The 6,392-nt window shown below is 44.4% G+C and overlaps 1 protein-coding gene across 2 annotated transcripts in view; it reads left to right on the top strand.

The window, feature by feature from the left end:
• Positions 1-463: 463 nt before the first annotated feature.
• The window catches only part of BCAR3 (BCAR3 adaptor protein, NSP family member), a 170,526-nt gene continuing 164,597 nt past the window's right edge, over positions 464-6,392 (top strand). Inside the window, exon 1 of one of the 2 annotated variants that reach the window (XM_074188188.1) lies at positions 464-834. The gene's annotated coding sequence lies outside the window, so the exon portion shown is untranslated. Of the gene's footprint in view, positions 835-1,487; positions 1,631-6,392 lie in introns of those variants that run through there. The other variant, XM_074188189.1, reaches the window with a different exon arrangement.

Genomic DNA, 6,392 nt, shown 5'->3' with positions numbered 1-6,392 from the left:
AACATCATTACACATATGACAGGTATGCAATATTTGCTCCTCCATAGGCCCCCCCCATCACGGCCAAGAGACGGGGACACGCGTTGTCTCCCTCCTTCCCTTGGACAAGCTTAGGTTTCATAGTGCCACAGTCTTCTGGCAGAGAGTTGGCCAAGAGTGCGCAGATGAACTGGGGAGAGCTGGGATAGGTGGGCAGGTGGGCAGGCAGGCAGGTGGGCCGGCGGGCAGGTAGACCCAGTTGCCCGCGGGAGCCGCCCACAGGAGAGGGGGCTTTTAGGAAGCAACAAGTCCACGCGAGGGCCCCGGCGAGCTCCCGCTCTCCCCGGGAGCCGCAAAGGGCAAGGCTGGGTCATGGAATGTAAATGTTGAGGGGTGCGGGGGGAGGGCCTGGGCAGCCTCCCCAGGGGTGGGGCCGGGGGGAGTAGCTCGGGAGCGCCCGCCTGTGACAGTCGGGGCTCGGGCACAGCTCTCCGCGAGCCGCGCCTCTTCGGTCTCGGGGCTCCGGGGAGCGCTCTGGGCGGGCCGGGCGCTGCGGGAGCCGCTCCGGAGGATGAGCGGACCTGGCCGCCGCAGTCCGCCGCTGCCCCGAGCCCCCGCCGGCCCGGAGATGGAGAGCCCGCAGCCCTGAGCCCCCAGCCCCAGGGAGAGAAGGGGGCACCGGGGCTCCCCGGCGTGCCTGCGTGCGTCCGGGAGGGGAGAGAGCCCGCCGGCCGGCCGGCTGCGTGCGGGTGCGGGCGCAGCCCCAGCCCCGGCCCCGGGGCGCCGGCTCCCGCTGCCCGGCTCTCCTGAGTTACAGCCGCGTAACCGGCCTGGCCCCGTGCGGGGCTCGCTGAGGTTAGTTGAATCGCTCGGAAACCTTGGGGCTCAACTTGGGGGCCGGGTTTTCTCCGCTTTCCTGCTCTCTTCCTTTTTTTAAAAACGAAGTTGCCAGAACCGCTGAAGGCTGGGTTGCCGAGGGGGAAGGAATTGCCGCAGCCCCGGGGGAAGCCCTCGGCCGGTCCCTGATAAGCCCAGGGTGTCGCTGCAATCGGGGAGATAGATGCCCAGCAATTTGCTCCCAAGCATCCCTTGCCCATGTGGCCGCCGGAGCTGGCACTTTGTCTGGGTTCACCGAGGGTGTGCGGAAGGCACGCGGGCGGGAGGGGAACGTGGACCCGGACGAAGAGGCCCGTCTTTTGCCTTGTTCCAGAAAAGTTGTTTTGTCCTAAAAGTGTCTGTGTTGCAGCCGGCGTCCCTGGTTTCCTGGGGGGTTGCCAGGATTTTTTTTTTAATTTAATGCAGCTCTGAAGGTTGGGTGGGGGTGGGGAGGGAAGGACGAGACGAATTGAAAAGCGCTCAGCTGGAAGCCCAGAGTTTGGAGGAGGCAAATTTCTCTACTAATCTCTTGGAAAGTTTGCAAAGAAAGCCTGCCATGTAGCTGTTGACAACTTTTGCTGCTTCTTTTTTTTTTTTTCCTTCTTTGTGGAAGAAAAGAATGAATAGCTGGTTGTGTGGGTCCCTCAGTGTCTGGCCAGGGAAGGGGGAGAGGCCTGGGGGCTGGTCTGGAGATGGAAGCAAGATCTGAGACAACAGTTAAGCAATTGACACTTCTACCTCTTTGCAAAGTTTTCAAGGTTGCCCGGATGTGGAGGTCAGATTTCTGGAAGCCTAGAACCAGGTCGATGGGTTCTGATCAGGTTGTTTTAGGGGTGGAAATTTGTTTCCTGGAATTTCTTTCTGGACGTTAATTCATCTGCTTCAGTGAAAAAGAAAGAGGAGGGAGGGCAAAAGGGGAAGAAGCTTCTGAGTAACCTTGTGCCTTCTTTTGATCCAGCTCAGCAAATGAATTTATGCAAATCTATTCTTTTTTTTTTTTGGAAGAGGCTTTAAATCTTTACCATCTCCCAGGGTTGCAGTTCTCTCCAAGGAGAAGAAATGGGGTTATCTGACTTTAAAGAGGGTAGGTCAGATGGAGGGTTGATGCTGCCCCCTCCCTCTTTTTTCACTCCCTCACATTCATTAAGGCAGTAACTGAAATAAGATCTGGGAAGAAGATGGAAGGACCCCACTGCCAAGACCAAAAAGAGTGTGAATTTTAAATTGGAATCATTAACTCAGTAAACTATTGTGGAGTGAGTGTTATGTTAGGCAGTTGCAGACTAAAGTGCCACAAAATTCATTTTAAGTATGAAGGATAGTATGTTTAAACAACATAGACCCCCCCCTCCAAGTTCCAAGGAATTTAACATTCTGGACTTTAGATTTTCAGGATAATTCATTGAAATTCTTATTCTCAGAATTCTAGGGGAAGCCAGTTTGTCAAGTAAAATACTAATCCTAATAACTTTATACTGCTTGAAGTATAATCTATCCATAAACTGAATGGGGATTACTAACATTTTAATCACTTGGCTAGACTTTATAGCTTGTTTAAAATGGAGTGTCCTTAAAGGTATATGCCTTTAATTTTAAGCTTGGGTAAAACTCAGCTTTTTTCTTTTTCTTCTTTTTAAGAAGATCTGATCGTTGTGCTGGTATCACATTGGGTTTTTAAAAAAATAATATTTTCCTCAATTGCATGTAAAAACAATTTGTAGCATTTGAATCTCTGCTCTTAATGTATATGCTAATTTAGAAACAGTGGTTAGACTACCTTCTCTAGTTGCTGGAGGGGGGGAAATAAAAAATAAGTGACATTTCTATGAATTTTAATTGAGATTCACATTATTTCATTTGCATGATAAGAAACATAGGATAATAATCCCAATTTGGCAAATGAGGAAACATTCAGAGAGACTTAGCTAATGTTTCAGAAGGCACAGGGTTACAGATTTTGAGCTGGAAGGGACCTGGGGTGGGAGGGATGTTCATTCAGTGCACTTCTGTCTTTTTTTTATGTATATGAGGAAATTGAGATTGTAGAGAGGTTTTTTGATTTGTCCAAAGTCATATTTGCTATATGTAGAAGAATTTGAATTTCAATCCAGGTCTCTGGACTCCAAACCTGTGCTCTCTCCATTGTATCCCAGAACCTGAAAGGTATTTGTTCCTGATTGCAAGTCTATCCTTCTCTTCATTGTGTAAGCAGTGTTGCAATGATGGAAATCACAACTTATTTGGGCCTCAGTTTCCTCAATTATAAAAAACAAAAACAAGAAAAAGGAGGGTTAGTAAGTGCTCTTTCCTAGAACTAACAGGTCATTTCAAAAACAGGATAATAGTTGACATTATATTCAAATGTGTTTATTACTAAACCCTAGAATAAAATAATGATATTTTCTCTTTATAAAGAGAGAGGTATTAAAACAAGCAGATGGCCAACCCAATTTAATTCTCTTTCATTTTACAAAGCTAATGCTGTGAAATTAGGAGGACTGGCCTGCTTCTACAGCTATTTCAAAACCAGGTGTTTGGCCAGTGTCAAGGTAGTAAGTGGAGCCATGTTTTTTGACAGGTGTTTTCTTCCTTTGTTCGAAATATCAGTTGTAAGTCTTTGAACCTTCCTCCTGGTCTCTTTCCCTTTCATTCTTGTTTCAAGATTTCTAGCCTTTGGACCTTTTCTGTTTTCCAAGGTCTGGAACTGGATGAAGCCAGAAAGACCATTTATTGCATCTGTTGGTCTTACATCACCCATCTGGTTGACACAGGGCTCACCAGAGACTTGGAGATGAAATCTTCTGTCTGAAGTGATTTGCCTCAGTCTCTTTGGCTTAGACTGGCATGTTAGGCCATGCAGGCTGATTCCTGTGAAGTGTTCAATTGTTTTCTTCCTGCTGTCCTTGATTTGTTGTTTTTAATTTTATTGTTCCCAGCTAAAATTTTCCCCTCCTAGAGGATAAGATATGATAAATGACCTGGTATTCCATCGTAGGGGGTGGCATTGTTTTAGGAAGGGGGTTGAGAAGGAATCCCTCCTGTGGGATGTTTGAAGCAAATTGGAAACAAGCCTTCTATTATGGTCATTGTTGAGGTTTAACCATTTATACACAAGGAATTATGAATGACAAAAGAATTCATCAAAGAATTGAATAGGAGAAAAGAAGATGGGCTAATCATGTTAAGAGTGACTTAGACTGTGGACAACCTTCATGCTCTACAGAACCCTACCATAAGGCTTAGTTTCTAGAGAAATGGAGGGGAAAAAGGTATTCAGAACATCAGGTGGAGCCTTGTGGAAAACTTATAGGAGATCATGGACCAGGGAAGCTTGGAAATGGTAGGTGTAGATCTTTATATCCATCCATTGGAGTCTTTGTTATTGGGAGCTCAGTTGCAGTGGTTCAGAGTTTTCATTTATTTATTAAGAAATCATTTCTTGAATACCTACCATGTTTATATTAGTAAATGTGCTAAGCACTGGGATACAAAAAAGAGACAAAAGACAATTCCTGCCCTAAAGAAGCTCACAATCCAATGAAATCAGGAAAATTTTAGTCCTGTTTCCAGTATGTACCTACTGTATGACCCTGGCCAAGTCATTCAGCTTGTCATTAAGACTTAGATGTTGATCCGCATCCATAGAAATGTTTTTATTTTATCAGAAACATTGACAAACATTCCAAGGTAGAAAGAGGGAAGTAAGTTTAGCACTAGAAACTAAGGTTACTCAAAATGAAGTTTTAGGTTAAAAGGAGAAAAGCAGGTTAAAGTGCTATTAAAGACTTGAATTATCTGAACATGAAAAACAGTATTGTTCTGTGATATTAGAACAATGGAGTTGGAGTCACATGGGGCACCAGGGATAAGCCCATTGAGTCTCAGTTTCCTTGTCCTGAGGTATTAGAACACTGGATTTGGAGTCAAAGGACCTGGATTCAAATCCTGTTCTGCCACCTACTAATTGTGAGGTCTTGGATAAGTCATTTAATCTCCTGGGGCCTTGGTATTTTCATTCCTAAAATAAAAGAACTGGGCTTAATGATTTCTAAGATTCCTTTTAGCTCTAATTCTATAATCTGGAATGAAAATCTTCCTCTTTGAGATATAGCAATGATTCCTTCTCTTGTTCTTTTCTTCCTCCTTTCCTCCCTTTCCACTTTTAATGGAATCATAGATGGCTCAGTCATTTTGATTGAAGCACAAAAAGTGAAGCACCAAAGGTAGTTGTGGATAAATTCTAAACCAGTTTGAAAAAATAATAGCGACTTTGAATTATTTGATAAAAGCAGCTTATGCTCTTTGGGAAACACTAGAGATCAAATGATTGGCATACTTCAGGGCCAATGTACAGCAGAGTAACCCAGTCTTGACTTGGGCAAGGTAGTCTTGTGATGGAGGAATTTTAGTCAAACCCTTGAGAGGGCATACCATGGGGTCAAGGAGAGAGAGAACAGGAGGGAGAAATGTCAGGACCTTGTTAGATAGAGAAAATTAGAGATCAGAGATCCCCCTGCTGACCAGAGGCAGTAGCAGTGGCTGCTAATTAGTGGAGGCTGATGACAGAGAATATAGATAAATAGTCAACTAAGGACAGTGACAGCTTCCAGAAAAAAGTATAGACTATGGATTCTAGAAAGGCATGGGTGCTTGAAGCATACTAGACAGCTAAGGGGAACTTCTTGAGAAATTGAGAAAAGAGAAAAGATCTCCTAGTAACCAGGATCTGCTGACCACGTTTGTTGGATAGAATGCTTGGGCCACATGTAACTCACTACTCTACATTCTAAGTTTGAGCCCATTTGTCCTAGGAATATTTTGTGAGCAAAAGTGAAAGTGTACCCTTCTTTTTTTGGGGGGGGGAAGTATTTTTTAATAATAACTATCCTTGGGGATGGCTAGGTGGTGCAGTGGATAAAGCAGCTGCCCTGGAGTCAGGAGTACCTGGGTTCAAATCCAGCCTCAGACACTTAATAATTACCTAGCCGTGTGACCTTGGGCAAGCCACTTAACCCCATTGCCTTGCAAAAACTAAAAAAAAAAAAATTAAAAACCTATCCTTTATATATTTGTTTATTAAATGCCCCCTTTTCAAAGTTAATTAAGCCTGGTTGATAAGTCATCGAAGAACATATCACTGGGGGCTCATGAGCAATAGTAATGGAAAATCAAGAAGATCTGAGTTCCCATCTGGTTTCAGATACTAGCTGAGTTTCCCTCCCTCACTTTTCTGTAAATAGGAATAATAATAGAACCTACCTCTCAAGATGAGGTAAAGCATTTTGCAAACCTTGAAGAGTTATATAAACACCACTATCATTTTCATGTGTATAGTAAGCACCTGTTGGGGAAACTCTTGGGGATATAATTTTGCCACTGATCTATAATTTCTATTCTTGGTTGCTTGGGACATTGAGAGGCTGTGATTTGCCCAGGGGCACAAATCAGTCTATCGAACCCTATTTTTCTGGCTTCAGCCCTCTAACTGCTTTGCCAGACTATCTTTTCTTTTAGGGTTTTTTTTTTTTTGCTAGGCA

Source organism: Macrotis lagotis, chromosome 5 (assembly GCF_037893015.1).
Source record: "Macrotis lagotis isolate mMagLag1 chromosome 5, bilby.v1.9.chrom.fasta, whole genome shotgun sequence".
In the NCBI taxonomy this organism is placed as follows: domain Eukaryota; kingdom Metazoa; phylum Chordata; class Mammalia; order Peramelemorphia; family Peramelidae; genus Macrotis; species Macrotis lagotis.
The sequence above is the reverse complement of the archived record's forward strand: the minus strand, read 5'-3'. Positions and strand labels throughout refer to the sequence as shown.